This window comes from Saccopteryx bilineata, chromosome 1, assembly GCF_036850765.1.
Source record: "Saccopteryx bilineata isolate mSacBil1 chromosome 1, mSacBil1_pri_phased_curated, whole genome shotgun sequence".
Classification (NCBI taxonomy): Eukaryota; Metazoa; Chordata; class Mammalia; order Chiroptera; family Emballonuridae; genus Saccopteryx; species Saccopteryx bilineata.
Window position 1 is genome coordinate 265232744 of NC_089490.1, and position 20996 is coordinate 265253739.

Here is a 20996-nt window from a genome sequence, read left to right on the forward strand (position 1 = left end):
CCAAAGTCAAATCACCTTCTGTCACCTTATATTTGTCCCTCCTTACACCCTTCCCCCAACTCCTCACCCATCCTCCTCCCCCACATCCCCTCCCCGGTAACCACTTCATTTGTATCTATGTCCATGAGTCTCAGTTTTATATCCCGCCTATATGTGAAATCATACAATTCTTAGCCTTTTCTGATTATTTCTCTCAGTATAATGTTCTCAAGATTCATCCATGTTGTTGTAAATGGTACTATGTCATCATTTCTTATGGCTGAATAGTATTCTATTGTATATATGTAACACAACTTCTTTATCTGATCCTCTATTGAGGGACACTTCGGTTGTTTCCATGACTTGGCCACTGTAAATAATGCTGCAATAAACATGTAAGGGTGTATGTATCTTTGCGTATCAATGTTTTCAAGTTTTTGGGGTAGATACCCAGTAGAGGGATTGCTGGGTCATATGGTAGTTCTATTCTTAGTTTTTGAGGAACCACCATACTTTCTTTCATAATGGTTGTACTAAAGGATAAGCTAATAAAACTGCACCACAGATAAGGGGTAATATCCACCTTGACTCTCAAGATCACGTTACTACACCTAAATGATACAGCATCTCAGCTCTTACATCAGCTGAAAAGTAGTGTAAAAGCAGGAGGTTTATGGATATGTCAATGCAAGCACATTTGATGCTGATATGATCAGATTCCTTTTTAATGTACATCTAAATTAGTCATTAGCGCTCAGAAAGGAATGGCAGGATTTGGGGAGATAATGACTACTAAAATCAGAGGGAAAATGACATGCAGAATAGAGATACGGTACTACTGATTGAGGAATGCTGCCCCTACCCTCTGGAAACTTAAATCTAAAATGTGTATATACTTTTTAATTATTTGCATAAAAGTACCATTCTGTATCTGGCGCCATTAGACTGAGGCATAATCAATAACCTACAGGTTGTATACTGGAAGTGCTTGGTCCATCTCATTATGTCTCCATGAAATGAGAAAGAGTACTCTTTTTGTAATAAAAAGGAATAGTGTATTGTTAATGAAAGAGAAATCTCACTGTTATGCAGGACACAGAAACCGCAGAAAGTAATCCACAACTGTTTTTGCAGAAGTAGGCTTTGGGATCCTTGACTATTCAAATGAACAGAACATTATATGTAATAACTCTATTGAGAATAAGCTGCACAGATATTACTTTGTACAAGTGATACCATGTCAGCTCCCCCCTAACTATTTGAATGTTTTTTAAGTGTCTTATGAATACACAAAATTAGAATAAAACATGCCCAAATCCAAGCAGACCACAGAAAAGAAGTATTAATAACACTGCCATAATGAGTCTATGGAAATGACTGAGTTTTCAAAGCAAGAGAAAGTCACCAAATTTGTTTGTGGACTATATAAGAATACATCAGGACCCAAAAAGTAATCATATATTAAGTAGAAATTAAAACAGGTTCTTAAGAGATGTGACTAGATTCCTGTGGAATTTATATGCCTTATGTAGTTCAATGGATATTTCTAGAACATGTATTATTTAGTAAAAAGTGGCTTGTAATTCAGGATCCTGCTCACACTAGCTTTCCATCTTTGTCAAGGGTGTCAGATACTTTATATGTACAATTAGGAGACTGGATCAGGTGATTTCTGAACTGTCAATTCTATAATTCAAGACTTGGTAGCTGTATAACTAAAATATCAGTTGAAGCCTCCAATGTATTACTCTATAACTGTCTAAATCAGTAGTTCTCAAAGTGTTTGCCAGGATGCACTGGTGCGCCTAGAAGATTTCCAGGTGCACCCTATGGTATTCCAGAGAAATATGTGCCTGTTGGGGACCAAAAAACCAACAGGGTTTTTGGGGTATAGATTTTTGGGAGACAGAGGTGTGGGGACTTGGCTGTAAGCTGACAGTCTACCCAACCCCCCACCTCACTTGCCTGATTAGGTTACAAAAGGCTGTTAACCTGTGGTGCTAGATTGTTTACACTACCTCCCATGTTCCCAGGAAAGACTGGAGGCAAATTTCTTCTATCCTTTGTTTGGTGTAAAGTTCAGATGATATGTATGGTGGGGGTTTTGGATTGATGATTAAACATAATGAATTGTATCTTGAAGCTTTTTGGATTTCTATAAAAGAAGATTATGTAGCAATATCTAAAAAAAACTTTGAACATTTTACTACAATTTTCAACATCCTAGTTATGTGAATTAGGATTTTCTACCCTCAACACAATTAAGAGTAAAAAGAGAGGAATTCTTCAATGTATTGATGAGGAAATGAGACTTTGCCTTTCATATATATGCCCAAATATTGAGGAAATCGCTAGGACACATCAGGCTCACGTTTCTCATAAACACAAGAATGAAAAAACTTAACACATTTGTACTGGGACCTGCTGAATTTACTAAATCTTACTTAGAATGTAACTATTTAAAAAGATAATTTTTGTCATTTTTAAATTTTTTAACCCCTCTTTATGAATTCTAAAAATGTAACATAAAAATGTTTTTTTAATGTCAGAATAAATTTAATTTTGTCGTATTTATTTTGTTTAATTACCATAAAAGGCCTGACCAGGCAGTGGCACAGTGGATAGAGCATTGGACTGGGATGCAGAAGACCCAGGTTTGAGACCCCGAGGTCACCAGTTTGAGCATGGGCACATCTGGTTTGAGCAAAGCTCACCAGCTTGGACCCAAGGTCGCTGGCTTGAGCAAGGGATTACTTGGTCTGCTGAAGGCCCACGGTCAAGGCACATATGAGAAAGCAATAACTGAACAACTAAGGTGTTGCAACAAAAAACTGATGATTGATGCTTCTCATCTCTCTCCGTTCCTGCCTGTCTGTCCCTATCTGTCCCTCTCTCTGACTCTGTCTCTGAAAATAAATAAATAAATAAATAAATAAATAAATAAATAAATAAAACATTTAATTACCATAAAAGCACGCTTGGATTTTATATTTTATTTAATATTTGACTTATTATAACATATTTCTCAGAAATTTGTATATAGTACACCTATAATTATTTGTAGGATTTTAAATGCACACCAACTTCAAAAAGTTTGAGAACCACTGGTCTAAATCATGAGTTACAGAGAGAGACCTCAATCTTCTTCAATAAATGTTGATGTTACACACTCTGCGGTTTGAACATGCTGAAGTCAACTTCAACAGCTTTTTAACCGTTTAAATGATTCCGCATAATGCACTATGGTATTCATATCCAGACACATTTTTCTTGGAAAGCAACCAACTTTTGTTGATAAAAAAAAGTATTCAATAGTTCAACTACCTGTCACCATTAATCAGCTCTCACTATCTTCCCTCTACTTACTTTCTCTTCTACCTCCCCTGGGCTTGTGGACCTCTTAGAGATGACACAATGCATATTTAACCTTAAGAAGAAAAGGTTATATAAAGATGATGCTATTGCAGCCACTAGGTTCTTCCTACCCTTTCCTATATCTTCATAAGCTACACAATTGAAGTTAAATACCACTTCTTTATTCTTAAAACTTCTTCCTTTTTCCTTTTCTTGCTCTCATAAACATACTTCAGACACATGATTTTGAATGCTCACTGGAGTTTTTCAACCCAAGTGACACTTTTAAGAATTGTAAAAAAAATCATTGAAGAAATACAGACATTTTTAATGTCTATATTTTGCTTAATTTTACCCATTTTAACTGCTACCATTCTTTGCTAAAAGGAGGAATAAGTGCTCAAGATGAATAAAGTAATCATGTGAGGGCCCATTCTTCTCACACACTACCTTCTTAGGAAAAAAAATATAAAATATTATATAAAAAATTAATCGAGTTGTAAGCAAAGCTGAACTACACCTTTCAAAAAAAATGCTTATATGTATTCATATGTAAATCTTTGAAATCACTATATAATGAGTCTATAAGTTTTTGTTCCAAGAGATATGTTTAGCCATTTTGGGAGATTTTAGAGCAATCTAGGAGATGGAAGTATATATGTACTTTCCCCAAACTATTTATTATTAGGCTGATTTCTTAGAAGGGTATATAAAGGCTAAAATATATTACTCTATGTGAAATACATTAATACGATATAAATCTTGGTCTTACCTGAAAGATAACAAGTTATCTAATTTGCCATAATTTCATTGGATATAGTAGTTATATTCTTTTTGATGGGTCAGTATCAATAATCAAGAAAGGATTCAATGAACAAGTGGCAGCAAAGATAAATGTACTAACCTAGCTTCAAACTCCTTTTCTCCTGTGGGTAAGAGCAGTTACACAGAGGGGCTTTTTGTTGGATACACAGTAGTTATACCAGGTTACTGCAAATGATTGAGAGATAATGGAGACAAAAAAAGAGGTATTTCCTTGTAGAAAATGCACTAATCCGGAAGCTAAGAGACTTGGGCTTACTTATGTTACTTATTTATCCCATCATCTTCCCTTCCCCTCCCAAAGGTTTAAAGCTCTGAGTACTTTTATTGTTTTCTCTCTTTCCTGAACAAACTTTCCTTTGAAGGTCATCTGTTACCTAAGCCTCTGTTTTGCACTCAAGTCATTGCACTACCAGGTACTATACTAATGTGTATTCTTCCTCTATTGTAAGCTCCAGAGAGTGGGCATAAGCAGTGTCTTAAATCCTTCACAATACCACCAAATACCTCGCATATCACTATATATGTTGCTGAACTGAATTAGAGGTAACTAGACTAGAGCTACTGTTCTCTCACTTTGGGCATTGAAAGGAAATTCTAACAGATCATATATAAACCACATTCTTCATTAATTTCACTTATGATCCAAACCTCTCATTAAGTGCATTCTGTTGCATTAAATGAGGGAAAACCCCAATTCAGAGACTAAATTACAATTTAAATTTTCTTATGATTCTGGCTGAATCAAAATGCTTATCCTCATATACCAGGTGCTTCCACAAAATTCTGCCCCCTCTCTAGTAAACTTACCCATAATCAAAGTTAGAAAATTAAAATGAGGAAAAGTAGCACTTTTTCAATGGCTTAGATTTATTCTTTTTTTAAAAATTTATTGATTTTAGCCAGAGAGGAGGGGATGGAGGGAGGGGGGGAGGGAGGGAAAGAGGGAGGGAAAGAGAGAGAGACACACACACAAACACACACAGGAACATAGATACTGTATGTGCCCTGATTAGGGATCAAACTGGCAACCTCTGTGCTTCAGGTTGATGCTCTAACCAACAGAGCTATCCGGCCAGGGCTAGAAGATTTATCCTTAAATAAAATTCTCTAAGTATAAAGCAGAAATATGGTTATGAAAATTATCAGTTAACTTTCTACCAGACAACTCTATTTTAATGGAAAAACACTGCTTCAGGAATCTAGCCAAAAGATAAGGCTCAGGTTGGGGTGATGGCAGTGGTGGTGGAAAATAAAGGTCAATTTCTGGATAGAAATTGAAGGTAGAACAAACAGGATTTTCAGCTGGATGGAATATAGAGTCTAAGATAAATAACAGTGGATGGCTCTAAAATTTTTGACATGAGCAATTGTAAGGATGGAGTTGCCATGGACTGATGTGGGGAAGGACGCAGGTGACACAAGACGGGCAAATCAGGAGTCCAGTTTTGGATATAAGTTTGAGATGTCCACTCAACTTTCAAGTAGAACTATTAAGTACATAGCTGGGTTCAAGATTCTGTAGTTCTAAAGAGTATCCAAGCAAAAGATTTATTTTATTTCTTTAAGACTTTTTATTCATTTTAGAGAGGAGCAGGAGAGGGAGGGAGGGAGGGAGAGAGAGAGAAGGGGGGGAGGAAAGGAAGCATGAACTCCCATGTGCCTTCACCAGATAAGCCCAGGGTTTCAAACCAGTGACCTCAGAGTTCCAGGTCGATGCTTTATCCACTGCACCACCACAGGTCAGGAAAAGCAAGAGATTTAAATGTGAGATCATACTCTGAAGCCATTAAAATGGAGAAATCTACAAGGTTGTGAGTATGGATAGAGGACCTAATACTATACCCTGGGTTCACTTAAATTTTCTGGGGATCTAAATTTTCTCTCAATTATGTCCATTAATTCTCAATCATTTCCTCCTGGTTCTGTAATCTTGAAGTATGAACTTATCTTTACCATGAGACAAGTATAGCACCTTGAGGACCTGTCCCTCCAGAAAGAACAGTTTCACAGTGTATCTGCTAAATGTTCAAGGGACATCATCAGCACAGGAATTCCTTTTAGGTGAGTTTCTCAGTTTGAGAGTCCTTTGCTTACCCTGCTAGAACAAATTTAATTCCTCAAGTCTCAAGTTAAGAATTGCCAGGTGACTTGCATGATGTCAGAACATGAAAATGGGTAAATAAAAAAAATAACCCAATCAAGCAGTTATCCTACCTTTGCTATACAGACTATTTTTGCTATACAGCCTATTTCAGGGTAAACAAATAGTTGGAGAGAAGATATTCTTCAGAATAGAGGCATCATAATAATAAAACAGGATGATTAATATAATCACCACTTTCAACTCCTAATAAAATGATAGATTTTGGGGAAAAAACATCAACAGACACTAAAAACATTAGAATAAAGGAATGGAACATTTTATAATGAATGTATAAGGCTATTAATACCTTACACTCCAAGATCAATCTTACTATCATAACTAAATGATCATAATTAAAAATAGGACAACCGGTTCCTGGCCAGGTGCTCAGTGGATAGAGCATTATCCCAGTGTGATCACAGGTTTGATCTCTGGTCAGGGCACATATGATTAGCAGCCAATAAGTGCACAAATAAAATGGAACTAAGTGGAACAACAAGCTGATCTCTCTCAAACCAATGAAAATATTAAAAAAATTAGGACAACTATTAGTTTGCAAGGGCTACAATTTCAAAGTATCACAGACTAGGTAGCTTTAACAACAGAAATTTATTTTCTCACAGTCTGAATGATAGAAGTCTAAGATAAAGGGCCATAAGGATTGATTTCTTTTTAAGTTTTAGATGGCTGCCTTCTCATGTGTCCTCACATGATCTTTCCTCTTGAGGTACATATTCTAATGTCTCTTTATGAGTCCAAATTTCCTTTACTTATAAATTACATAAATTGATAAATTGTTAAAGATGAATAATTTTATGTATATTCCAGTGATAAACTGTGTGGCCTGTTTATTTCATTTATTTTATTTACACCTTACCTTAACAAGAAAGAATCTGTGAAAGTAAGGCAGGAAGCTGAAACCTTAGGAAGACCAATGTTGTAACTACCTGTTGTCATAAAACTGTTAAACAAAAAAGCAGTCAATTATATTGATAAGTTGAAAATACTGATCCAGTATAAGATATTACAAACAAAATTAAGAGACAGGAAGAAGAAATCTATAAATACTATAAGCAAACGGTTAATATCCAATGGCGAGATTCAGCAGCAGAACTGACACCTAATTGTTTGTTGAGTTTGGTGAACTGGTTGTTAAAATGGCACTTGTGCCCTGGCCGGTTGGCTCAGCGGTAGAGCATCAGCCTAGCGTGCGGAGGACCCGGGTTCGATTCCCGGCCAGGGGACATAGGAGAAGCGCCCATTTGCTTCTCCACCCCTCCGCCGCGCCTTCCTCTCTGTCTCTCTCTTCCCCTCCCGCAGCCAAGGCTCCATTGGAGCAAAGATGGCCCGGGCGCTGGGGATGGCTCTGTGGCCTCTGCCCCAGGCGCTAGAGTGGCTCTGGTTGCAACATGGCGACACCCAGGAGGGTCGCAACATGGCGACGACCAGGAGGGGCAGAGCATCGCCCCCTGGTGGGCAGAGCGTCGCCCCCTGGTGGGCGGGCCGGGTGGATCCCGGTCAGGCGCATGCGGGAGTCTGTCTGACTGTCTCTCCCTGTTTCTAGCTTCAGAAAAATGCAAAAAAAAAAAAAAAAAAAAAAAAAAAAAATGGCACTTGTGCCCTGGCCGGTTGGCTCAGCGGTAGAGCGTCAGCCTAGCGTGCGGAGGACCCGGGTTTGATTCCCGGCCGGGGCACACAGGAGAAGCGCCCATTTGCTTCTCCACCCCTCCGCTGCGCTTTCCTCTCTGTCTCTCTCTTCCCCTTCTGCAGCCAAGGCTCCATTGGAGCAAAGATGGCCCGGGCGCTGGGGATGGCTCTGTGGCCTCTGCCCCAGGCGCTAGAGTGGCTCTGGTCACAACATGGTGACGCCCAGGATGGGCAGAGCATCGCCCCCTGGTGGGCAGAGCGTCGCCCCATGGTGGGCGTGCCCGGTGGATCCCGGTCGGGCGCGTGCAGGAGTCTGTCTGACTGTCTCTCCCTGTTTCCAGCTTCAGAAAAATGGAAAAAAAAAAAATGGCACTTGTAATCCGAGTTCTCTCTAAGGTGGGCGCATGGGCAGCCGCCCAATATGGAAATCACAAATTCACATTCCTTACTCTTTTTTATCGTTCATCTGCACAACAGCGTGTTCTAAGCACCTACAGTAATGTTCATTCCGTCCGTAGGTGAAAAAAATTGCAAGTGAGGATGCCAATCAAGAAGCAATATAGAAATATTATAAATAACAATTTTATTGTTTTTTTGTCAAGTATTAAATATCTTTGCATTAATATTTTAAAACTCATAACATAATCTAGTTTTGTGTACCTCTTTTATTGTTCTTACTTAAGTATTAAATACATGAAATAATAAACTACCTTTCAGTATATCATTTTTATACCTAACACAGTCATTAGGGCAGAGAATTGGTTGTTACACTGGGGAACAAAATTTTTGTTGCATCCACAAAAACACTTGTTCTTACTTAATTCGAGTGTGCTAATCTCAAATCTGACATTAGTTTTTCTCTGTAAGCTACAGTTTTTTTGCAATTCAAGATTTTAGGTTTTCATCTTATTGTAAAATTTTCAACATTTAGTTTAACATAATGAAGTAGAATGTCTTCTTGGGCATCATCTTTGTGAAAATATAATAATTTATATAATACAGTAAATACACTAATACACTAAAACAGGGATCGGGAACCTATGGCTTGAATACAGATGTGGCTCTTTTGATGGCTGCATCTGGCTCACAGACAAATCTTTAATAAAAAAAATAATAATGTTAAAAATATAAAACATTCTCATGTATTATAATCCATTCATTCCTACCACTCATGTTTATGGTTGCGGGTGGCTGGAGCCAATCACAGCTGTCCTCCAGGACAAAATCAAATTTTTATTGGCTAATGCATAATGTACACAGGTGGTTGGGAGGTCGTGAAGTAAACTTCCCTCCTTTTAATCAAGTAGTCAGCTAGCTAAATGCAGAAACTTTTGACGAAGAAGATGGCTAAAAGAAAAAAAAGATGAGTATCGTACTTTTCAGCAGGAATGGATAGAGGAATTCGCCTTTGTGGAGAGAGCAGGTTCTGCAGCGTGTCTAATTTGCAATGATAAAATTGCATCGATGAAACGGTCAAATAAAAAGCAGCACTTCGACACACACCATATTACATTTGCATTGAAATATCCAGCGGGGGATAGCAGGAAGAAAGCATGTCAAGAGCTACTGTGCAGCTAGTCAGCAGCAACTCTGTGTTTGGACCCAACAAGGTGACTGGAATTTGGCTAGCTTTGCTGGTGCTTTAGCAATTGTGAGAAACGGAAAGCCATTCACAGATGGGGAGTATGCCAAAAACATTCATGCTTGATGTTGCCAATCAACTTTTTGACGACTTTTTGAATAAAGACAAGATAATCAAATGAATAAAAGACATGCCTCTGTCAACAAGAACTGTTCACGATCGTACCATCATGATGGCAAATCAAGTGAAGGACATAAATGCAGCACCATTCTTTTCTCTCGCTTTGGATGAGTCAACAGACGTAAGCCATTTATCCCAGTTCAGCATGATTGCAAGGTATGCTGTCGGTGACACACTGCATGAGGAAAGTCTTGCTGTTTTGCCTATGAAAGAGACAACAAGAGGGGAGGATTTATTTAAGTCTTTCACTGAGTTTGCTAAAGAAAAACATCTACCAATGGATAAACTTATTTCGGTGTGTACTGATGGTGCTCCGTGCATGGTAGAGATAAACAGAGGATTCGTAGTGCTTCTTTGTGAACATGAAAAGAGACCCATCCTAAGTTTTCACTGCATCCTACATCAGGAGGCGCTTTCTGCTCAGCTGTGTGGCAAGCAGCTTGGTGAGGTGATGTTGCTGGTCATTCGGGTGGTCAACTTTATTGTTGCCCAAGCTTTAAATGATTGCCAGTTTAAAACACTGCTAGATAAAGTTGGGAATAATTATCTCGGTCTGCTTCTGCACAACAATGTGCGTTGGCTGTCAAGACGGAAGGTGCTCTGCCGTTTTGCGGTTTGAGCGAAATCCGGACTTTTCTTAAAATGAAAAACGTCAAGCATCCTGAGTTAGCCAACAATGAGTGGCTCTTGAAGTTCTACTATCTCATGGACATGACTGAACATCCAAACCAGCTCAACGTGAAAACGCAAGGCGTTGGAAATACACTCTTATCCCTTAAACAAGCAGTGTTTGCATTTGAAAACAAGCTGGAACTCTTCATCACCGACACTGAAACATGTTGTTTACTACACTTTGAAAAACTGGGAGAGTTTAAAGATACATGCACAGCAAGTGACCCTGCTCAACATCCTGATCTCCAGCAGCTAGCAGGCTTCACATCTAATCTCCTGCAGTCATTCAAAGCGCGCTTTGGAGAATTTCGTGAGCACACTCGTCTTTTTAAGTCCATCACCCATCCACATGAGTGTGCAGTGGACAGCACCAAGCTGAGTTACATCCCCGGTGTCTTCGTCAGAAATTTTGAGCTACAAGCTGCTGACCCGAAGGCCTCAGACATGTGGGTGAATAAGTTTAAGTCACTGAATGAAGATTTGGAAAGACTTGTACGACAGCAAGCAGAGTTGGCGAGCAAACACAAGTAGGGAGAAATGAAAAAACCTTAACCCATGGACCAGCTGATTTTCAAAACTTGGAATATGCTTCCCGTCACATACCACACACTGCAGCGTGTGAGTATTGCTGTACTGACAATGTTTGGCTCTACGTATGCATGTGAGCAGTCTTTCTCACATCAAAAGAACGTTAAGACCAACCTACGATCAGGTTTAACGGATGGAAGTCTCAACGCCTACATGAAGCTTAACCTCACCACGTATCAACCAGACTACAAAGCCATCAGCAAAACCATGCAGCACCAGAAGAAGTACTTTATTCACCATTGGTTAGTAATAGCATAACATTATTAAAAAGAATTCAGAGACTTATTGTACTTTAAAAGTGTTGGTCTTACATAAAATGTACACATTTACTTGTATTTAGTGTTAAACATATTGTATGGCTCTCACGGAATTACTTTTAAAAATATGTGGCGTTCATGGCTCTCTTAGCCAAAAAGGTTCCCGACCCCTGCACTAAAAGATATGATTGTATCAGAATTTGTCTACAATTTCGAAATAGAACATATTAAAACACTTAATCATAAAATTTGCGCAAAACATTTAAATTCTGTTGAGGCAAAAATTTGCATTTCTGGCTCTTGCATTTGTGTACTTGTTGAAGACAATCTCGTTTGATGCTTCAGCAGTAGTCTGCTCATCACTAACAGCTCCAAGATATTCAGGAAACTTATCAAGGTGATTGCTCAGGAAGTGAATCTTTTTTTTTTTTTTTTTGTATTTTTCAGAAGCTGGAAACGGGGAGAGACAGTCAGACAGACTCCCGCATGCGCCCGACCGGAATCCACCCGGCACGCCCACCAGGGGCGCTGCTCTGCCCACCAGGGGGCGATGCTCTGCCCCTCCGGGGCGTCGCTCTGCTGCGACCAGAGCCACTCTAGCGCCTGGGGCAGAGGCCAAGGAGCCATCCCCAGCGCCCGGGCCATCTTTGCTCCTTGGCTGCGGGCCAAGGAGCCTTGGCTGCGGGAGGAGAAGAGAGAGACAGAGAGGAAGGAGAGGGTGGGGGTGGAGAAGCAAATGGGCGCCTCTCCTATGTGCCCTGGCCGGGAATGGAACCTGGGTCCCCCGCACGCCAGGCCGACGCTCTACCGCTGAGCCATCTGGCCAGGGCCAGGAAGTAAATCTTAACGCTCATGTCACATCCAATGTTGTGGAAAGCCAATAGCATCCTTTGAACCAGAAGTTCATACTTTTCTGCTTTTCTGTTGCCAAGGAAGTTCTTTGTAACTGCCACAAAAGACTGCCATGCTGCTTTCTCCTCTTTATTTATCTTCCTGGCAAATTTTTCGTCACGTATTAGAGTTCGAATTTGAGGTCCATCGAATACACCTTCTTTTATCTTCTTGAAAGACAAGGCAGGAAAAGCAGAAATAATATGTTGAAAGCATTTACTTTCTCTATTCAAAGCCTGAACAAACTTCTTCATTAAGCCAAGTTTGATGTAAAGTGGGGGAGAAATGATCCTGTCTCGATTAACTACAGATTCATTCAGAATATTTGGCATCCCTACTTCCAGAGCTTCACGTTTCGGCCACTCTTTCTTTGTCCAGTGTTTCTCCCAAGCTTGGCTGTCCCACAAACACAGAAAGCAAGGATACTTTGTGAAACCTCTCTGTTGTCCTAGAAGGAAATTTACCATTTTAAGATCCACACAAATGATCCAGTTATGCTCCTCATACTTCACAAAGTCGAGGACAATTACTATGTTATTATAATCTTCTCGCAGATGAGTTGAATAATCAATTAGAACCGCTGCATAAACATTACCATTGTGTAGGAGAACACATTCCAGACTCTGTTTAGAGCTGTCAAGAAAGAGCTGCCATTCTGTTGGACTGTAAGTGGTAACACCTAGCTGGCTGAGAAGACTACTGATGTCATGACAGTAAACAAAGTGTTTGTCTTCGGAAAAAAGTCCACAAAAATTTGTTCATGCTTCCTGAAATGGGATACTTTAGCTGACTGGTGAAGTACATTCTTTTCTTGAATCCTGGAGGCTAATAACTCAGCTGCTTTCTTTGATAGGCCCAAATCTCTTACTAAGTCTTCAATACGGGTTGGCTAAACTGCTGAGGGGTTAATGACTGCTTGGCATCAGAAGAAGACCCTTCAGATTCTACAACCATTTCCTCATGCATCTTATCAAAATACACTTGATTACCATGTTCACTTTCTTTGTCCTTAGAAGAAATAAAACCATTAAAAACTGGAACCGGGAGTGTCTCAAAGCATGGGATAGGTCGTATTGCTGAAGGAATACTAGGATATGCGATGATATGATGTTTTTTCTTGCCAATGCTCTTTGTATGGATCAGACAGAAATAACAGTCACTGCTGTGGTCCTTAGGTTCACACCAAACAATGGGAATATCAAAAGGCATTCCTTTGCATTTGCCTTTTGTCTAGTCATGAAGCATTTCCACACAATTATGACACACAATATGAGGAGCCTAATTCTTGTCTTGATCGTCAAGGGGAACTTGAAAATAGGCAATATAAGCACATGTCACAAATGATGAAATATAGCGCCTTTGATGTTGAAGTGTGTAACAGCCACAAATATAACAGAAGGTGTCAGGACTATTCTTACATTTATGCCTACTCGAAGGAGCCATGATTCAATCTTAAAACAAAATAAGAGGGTGTTTTTATCAGATAATAATTTTTTACATTTAAAAACAACTACAATTATGTAAAAGTGATGTTTGTAAAACATTAATTGCCTTGTGGTAATGTTCAATCCAAGAGTCGTTGCCCTTTAACTCCAATTGAAAAACCAATGCATGCCATTAACTGTAACAAAAAGAAACTAAAATTGCAGAAAAACTACAGCATGCACCAAAAAACAGATTTCAGATTTGGAATCAGTGATGCAGAAATATATAGAAACAGTTCTACAACCTCATGCAACAGAAAATGAAAAAAAAATTGTTCTCCAGTGTTTGAATCCCATCACTGTTAATATCTACAATTAATTCTACAACAATTTTTTTCTTTTCTTTTTTTTTCTTAAGTGAGAAGTGGGGAGGCAGACAGACAGATTCCTGCATGTACCTGATCAGGATCCACTTGACAAACCCACTAAAGGCTGATGCTCTGCCCATTTGTGGCATTGCTCCGTTGCAACAAGAGCCATTCTAGCACCTGAGGTGGAGGCCATGGAGCCATCCTCAGCGCCTGGGCCAACTTTTCTCTATTGGAGCCTTGGCTGCAGAAGGGGAAGAGGGAGGAACAGAGAAAGCAGAGGAAGAAGGGTGGAGAAGCAGATGGGTGCTTCTCTTGTGTGCCCTGGCCAGGAATTGAACCCAGGACTTCCACATGCCAGGCCCATACTCTACTCTACCACTGAGCCAACCAGCCAGGGCCTAATTCTACAACAATTTTAAAAAGGCAAATATCCAACAGAAGAATAAACAAAGACTATGAAAGAACAATTCTCAGAAAAAGAATCCAAAATTGCCAATAATCATAAGCAAAGTGTTTAACTTCACCAGAAATCAGGAAAAATAAAAGTAAAACAAGATACCATTTCACACCAATCACACTGGGAAAAATGTAAAAGTGTAACAATAGGAAGCAGAAGCAACAAGAATCTCATAAACCACTATGGGGAGGTATAACTAGGTGTAATCTGTAACCATTCTGGAAAGCAATTTTGCAAGAGTTGACAAAAATGAAACGTGTATCTATGGATCTGCAGTACTAATTTTAGGTTTGTGTAAGCCTAAGATAATTTATGTCATATAGGAATGTTCATTATAGCCACATTTTATGGAAGCAGCAAAAATTAGAAACGAACCAAGTGTTCATCAATAGGAGATTTGACAAATGCTTTTATGTTCATTGATACAATGTAATACTATGCAGCAATAAAAACTAAAGCTATATACATCTAGAAAAAAAAATCAGAAGTATGTTAAACAAGGAAAAGGCTGCAGAAATATACACAGTATAGAATAATACACACATAGCTAAGTTACAATAAATTTTAAAGCATGTGCAACTATGTTATATTTTATTTACTATGCATGCAAATGTAGCAAAAGTATAAAAACATGAATAGGAATGATAGACACCAAGTTTAGGATAATGATAACCTCCATTCTGTCTAAGTTTTAAATGATAGCTTAGATTTAGATAGCAAGTAAAGTGGACAGGAATGGGCATCTTGAGCAAGGAAAAACCAAGAAAGCAAAAAACAAAGTTGGGAAATGGTATGGTGTTCGGTGAGAAAATGTACTGACTAAAGCAGAAAAAAAACTTTATTTAGGATCCAACAGTCTTAGCTAGTTCTAAATCACACAGGTACAGCTATATAAATATTCATTATAAGTGTGTGTGTATGTGTGTGTGTGTGTGTGTGTATCTTCATCTTCTAGAAGACAAATGGTATGGGAAAGAAGAGATTCTAACTTAAAACCAAAAATGGCCCAAAATATATATACCTTAGTTTTAATTTTTCTCTATAAAATAGGCTTTTAAGTAATAAGTCCCCGATTTACTTATTAAATCACTGGCTTACAGGTTTATGTTACTCATTGCATGCTGACTAAATTCACATATTTCAATTCTGGCCCTTTGGATAAGTTTTTTTCAACAGGTTTTTATACAGGTTAGGTAATTCTCATTCAGAATAAGTCTCATACTTATTTCAGCAATTTTATGAAGAATGTTTTGAAGCTGCTTTTAAAACCTGTAGTAATAAACTACTGGTTGTTTCTAAGCTTTTCTAGATACTAAACAGTGAACTAATATGGTAAATAAATTATAGAATTTGAGGATACTTCTATTATTATTAGAATATTATCTTATATTTCTCCTTGCTACAGAAAAAATTAACAATATAAAAAATGTAACCACTCCAATTTTCTCAGCTAGCTTTGGAAGAGACTTACCATTCAAATCCTTTCCCAAATATTCTCTAAAATCAGAGAAACCAACTAAACACCTTGTTAACCAAGCAGTTGATGTTTACTGTATCAAGGGCACTCAGTTTTCATCAATACAATTCTATTTTTGTAAAGTTTATGGTATACAAGAGTCAAAACAAGGTATTGTAATGTGGGCTATTTTATTAAGGACTGCCTACTTATTGGGGCTTTGATAATGAGAAATTTTGACTAGATCTTAAATATGAACTATTAAATTTCCAAATTGAGCCTGACCAGGAGGTGGCGCAGTGGACAGAGCATCAGCATCAACCTGGGACACTGAGAACCCACTTTCGAAACCCCAAGGTCACTGCCGGTTTGAATGTGGGCTCATTGGCTTGAGCATGGGATCACAGACATGACCCCATGGTCTCTGGCTTGAGCCCCAAGGCCACTGGCTTGAGCCCCAAGGTCACTGGCTTAAGCAAAGGGTCAGTGGTTCAGCTGGAGCCTGTGGGTTAAGGTACATATGAGAAGCAATCAATGAACAACTAAAGTGCCACAATGACGAGTTGATGCTTTTCATCTCTTTCGTTCCTGTCTGTCTCTCAATCTCTCGCTAAAAATAAAAATTAAAAAAAAATTCCAAACTGAGGAGAAAGTTATGTTATATATGAAAGATACACTCATTGCTTCCTTGAGCTTCCTTCTTTCCTGAGCCAACTACCTTCTGTCCAAAGATGGCAATCAAAGATGAAGTAAAATCAGAGATTAGTGTGAGGGTCAAAAGTAAGATACAATTCATGGATAGCATGAGATGGGCATGGGCCATTATCTGGGAGACAAACCATTGTCACTTCAATACTTTTTATCTCAAAATCTGTGATTTTTCTCAAAGTTACCATCCACTCTTGGTTAAAAAGAGAGATGTCTGCTAAATGGTGGAATTTTTCCTATTTAAATATCAAAAGGATAGCACCCCTTCTTTTCATATGCTTCTGATTATACATTTATTATGCAGTGGAATGTAGTATATTTGTAGCCACAGAATTATCCCTGTTCTCAAGCTGCAGCCTGCACAGAAAAATACCTACTTCTAACTGTTCCCTCAGAAAATGATTTCATATGTTTATCATAAAACTCCTTAATGATTTTAGGGGACCAGGCCAATATCTCCTTAACTGCTAATACAGTATAGTTATAACAGACTTCTTGGCACTTACAATATAAGACATACAATACATATAGTCATAAAATTTTCAAACAACCTAGAAATGAAGAAAATGAATGCATCTGGTAATTGGTGTCATCAAGAAAATCTGTTGCACACACAACTTGCTAATGATTTTTTTGAAAAGCAATTTTATATTTTGATGAGGCCATTCTGACCCAGCTGTATTACATTCAAAATATGTAACATAGAGGCATATTTTATGATTATAAATTATTATAAAGATTCACACTTGCATTTATGTGAAGTTCAAACTTTTATATCAAATATATCCCCAACTTAATACTATCTCAATATTACATGTTACTTACTTGTTGTAGTCTACTTAAAACATGCACATGACTACCAAGTAATTTTCATTAAAATTATTAAAATGACTATCCTCTTAAACTTGTAGTTCTTTTGTATTAAAAAAGAATACTTGCTGCTCAATATTTAGGGATACCCAGGAACTTGCCTCTCCATTCCATTTATTATATAAATAAACATTTAGGATCTCTACTATGATGATCACCAAGTAATTCTGGATCCCAGTGGCAAACATATTCATATAGGAGATTAAAGATATGACAGATGAGAGACAAACCAAATTTAGTCCTTACTACAGTACCTCCCTAGTGATCCTACTCAACAACTGAAATGACTCTGGTCTTTTAAGTATCACTTTTAAGGGGTGCTATTCCAGGAGTCTGGAAGAACTCAACTCCACTTTTAAAGAAAGGTTTTTAGTAATTAATGAGTAAATAAAATGAGTGTCAGGCACTGTGAGCGCTACATTTTGCTTGAAGTTGAGTGACTGGACCAAGGACAAGTGTCAGTCAGGTCCTAACCACAGCTCCCACGAGTGCTGAATGCTTAGTGTTGCTATAATCATTTATTTTCGGGTGCCTCAGCTGTCTCGTCTGTAAAATGGGAAGAGTTTAATAGCAACCTGGATACACAGTGCTTCTTTGAAGTTAACTAATGAATGCTCTCCTGGGTGCACTTAAAACTATTAGATGCTACGAAAATAGGTAGTGCGATTCCTAAAAGAACAGGGCAGTATAAACAAGTCAATGCTAATTAAAGCGCTAACCACTCCCCGCCGCCACGCCGGACTCTCTCCCACCTGCACCTCCAGCTCGCCGGGGACCCCCGCGTCGCCCCGAGTCTACCGCCGGACCAACGCCGCCCGCGCGCAGCCGCGACGCCGACACCGAAATGGACCAGACAAAAGAGAGCGGCTCCGTGCCAAGGGGATGGGCGGAGGGCAGGACGTGCCGGCCCGCCCACGAGGCGAACCGGGACGCACGCCTCCACCGCTACCCCGAGGGCCCCCGCCTCCCCGGCGCCTGGCCGCCGGGCTCACCTTTCCGGGCGCCGTGTAATTCCACCCGGTCCCGGCTGGCGCCCCGAGGCCGGCGCGGAGCCTCAGGTGCGAAAGTTACACCGCGGCCGCGTCCCCTGAGGCCGCGCCGGGCGTGGGGGCGGCGGCCAGCGCGGGCCGGAGTCGCGGCGGCCGGAGAGGCCGGCAGGACAGACCCGGAGACCCTTACCTGCGTCCGCGCCTGGGGGCGGCCCCGCGGCTCCGAGTGCGGCCGCGGCTCCGGCGGGCGCTGCCGATCGGGAGACGGGAAGCGGCAGGAGCCAAACCCCGCGGAAAGCGCTCGGCCGCGCCGGCAGCCGGGAGTCCGCGGCCTCGCTCGCAGCGCCCGGCCCGCCCCGCCGCCGGCTCTCCACGCCCGCGGCCCCGGCCGAGCCGCGTGGGCCGCGCCGCCCCGCGCCCTGACCCCGCGCAGACCCGCGAGCAGCGCGGCAGGCGGCCCGTGGGAAACTTGCTCCCGTCGTCCCCTCCTCGGGGCCGCGGAGGTCGCCGCTACCCCGCGGCCTCACCAGCCCTCCTAGTGTACCAGCTCCGGGCCCACCTGCGGGGGCTGTTCCTGGCGTCCCGCGACCCCCCGCCGCGCCCAGGGCTCTTCCCGACGCAGCGCCACTGCCTGGACTGAGCTTCCCGTTCTGACAGCACTCCCTAAATTGCTTACCTTCTTGTGCCTCAAGTTCCACCTGTGTGCAATCAATATTAACAACCACAGTGCTCTTGACTCCACTCTTGACAGGTTACAGTGGGTGGTGTGAGCTGATGAAGGGAGGTAAATGAAAGTGCTTATTCAGAAAGCTGAAGAAATGTAATTTGTATTTGCCATCAACCAATACATGCTGATTTGCATTTTTTACTATTAAAATTCAATCAGTTCTATTCAAAATTCCATTAGTGACAGTAAATTAGGAGTTGATTAGTATTGTATTACTTATATTAAAATTATAATTAGATAAGTTATATATAATAATTAAAATGTGTAATATATTTTATAATAAATATATGAGTGAATATTAGTATTAATAAAATTAAGCCAGAATTTTTTTTTAACCAGGTATGATCCCTCACCAATTCTTAAAACACATTAATAAGAAAAGCCTTCTTTCAAAATAAAGCATGATATTATGAAAATATCAGACTTGAGAGTCATGATTTTCACCTACATGTTCTTGGGCAAATAATGTAACTTTAACTCCAAGTTCCTCAAGTATAAAAATGATTTATCTTAATTGGTATGTCATAGTGCTTGTGATTATCAAATGAGAGCATTATGTGATAGTGTCTTAAAAACAATATATTCTTTCAAATATGTCATTTTTATTAGAAACTCTTACAATTTAGATAGCTACTGCAGTAGTTACTAATCATTAGGTGGAGTTAAAATTCACTTCTAACCTATTTGTAAACAATATGCATTTTTGCCCTGGCTTGTTTGCTCAGTGGATAGAGTGTTGGTCCGGCTTGTAGATGTTTCAGATTCAATCCCAGGTCAGAGCACACATGAGATGTGACCATCTGCTTCTCTTCCCCTCCCTCTCCCCCTTCTCTCCCTCTTCCTCTCTCACAGCCAGTGGCTCAATTGGTTTGAGCATTGGCCCTAGGCTCTGAGGATAGCTTGATTGGTTTGATCTTCAGGGCACTGCATAAGTCTGTCTCCCCTCCTCTCATTTAAAATAAATAAATAAATCAACAAAACAAAAAACAATACACATTTTTAATGCTAACTTTTTATTGTTTCCTTCCAGATTGTTGAAGTAACTTCCCAGTTTGAGTTGACCAACCCTCACCTTTGCGTTCTTCTCTAAGTTAAAATTCAAAGCCATCTTGTACAACCAATTATTTTATCTAACATTGGGAATATTACCAGTTCCAAATAGGTTAAATATACTTTCCATCTTCAAATGTTGATATGGGACCTGTTTCAAATGTTATTTGTTTGGTTTAAGAATGTAAATGAAATTGGTTTCTGAAAGCAATTGTAATTTATCTGCAAGTAGAAAGAGGGAGAGGAGACAAAGAGGGAAAAAAGTAATTTATATGTGCTGACTTCACAAAGTAATCCAAGCAAATAGAACCTCTTAAAGATTGTGACACTTCTCACATGCGGTCTCTCTCTGGCAACAGCAAAATCTGATTCTGTCTGATAGCTGATTGCTTTTCCTGGAAAAGGCTGAACTTGCAGTGTGCCCTAATATTTATTATGGTCTTGGGTATTGTAGACATGAAATTCACAAATTTATGAAAATAGCATCATTCACACTGGTGCATATTATTTCACATATCTCTCTGTCCCATATTCATTAATATTCATAGTGGATGTCACTTTTGCCCTTTACTAAAGGAATGACAAGTTTGCAATCTGATAGTTACATTTGTGAACTTTATTGTTAGTCCCCCAGTAAGTAAAGAAGCGGATGTTGATAATTCTTACCAAAAAAAAAAAAAAAAAGTTATGATTTGAGATTTGTCTTGACAGAGTATTACCTATAGGGCAAAATTCCAGATGCACTGCATCCATGATATTAGATATTTAACAGTTTTACCCTTTGGAATATGAACAATGGAACAGGATAAATGCCATTCTGATCAAA

General features: G+C 39.7%; 1 protein-coding gene across 5 annotated transcripts in view; it reads right to left on the reverse strand.

Moving 5' to 3' along the window:
* RNF180 (ring finger protein 180) overlaps positions 1 to 19013 on the reverse strand; it is a 199026-nt gene extending 180013 nt beyond the window's left edge. Inside the window, exon 1 of one of the 5 annotated variants that reach the window (XM_066242444.1) lies at positions 18953 to 19013. The gene's annotated coding sequence lies outside the window, so the exon portion shown is untranslated. The other 4 variants (XM_066242471.1, XM_066242452.1, XM_066242435.1 and 1 more) reach the window with 4 other exon arrangements.
* Positions 19014 to 20996: the final 1983 nt, after the last annotated feature.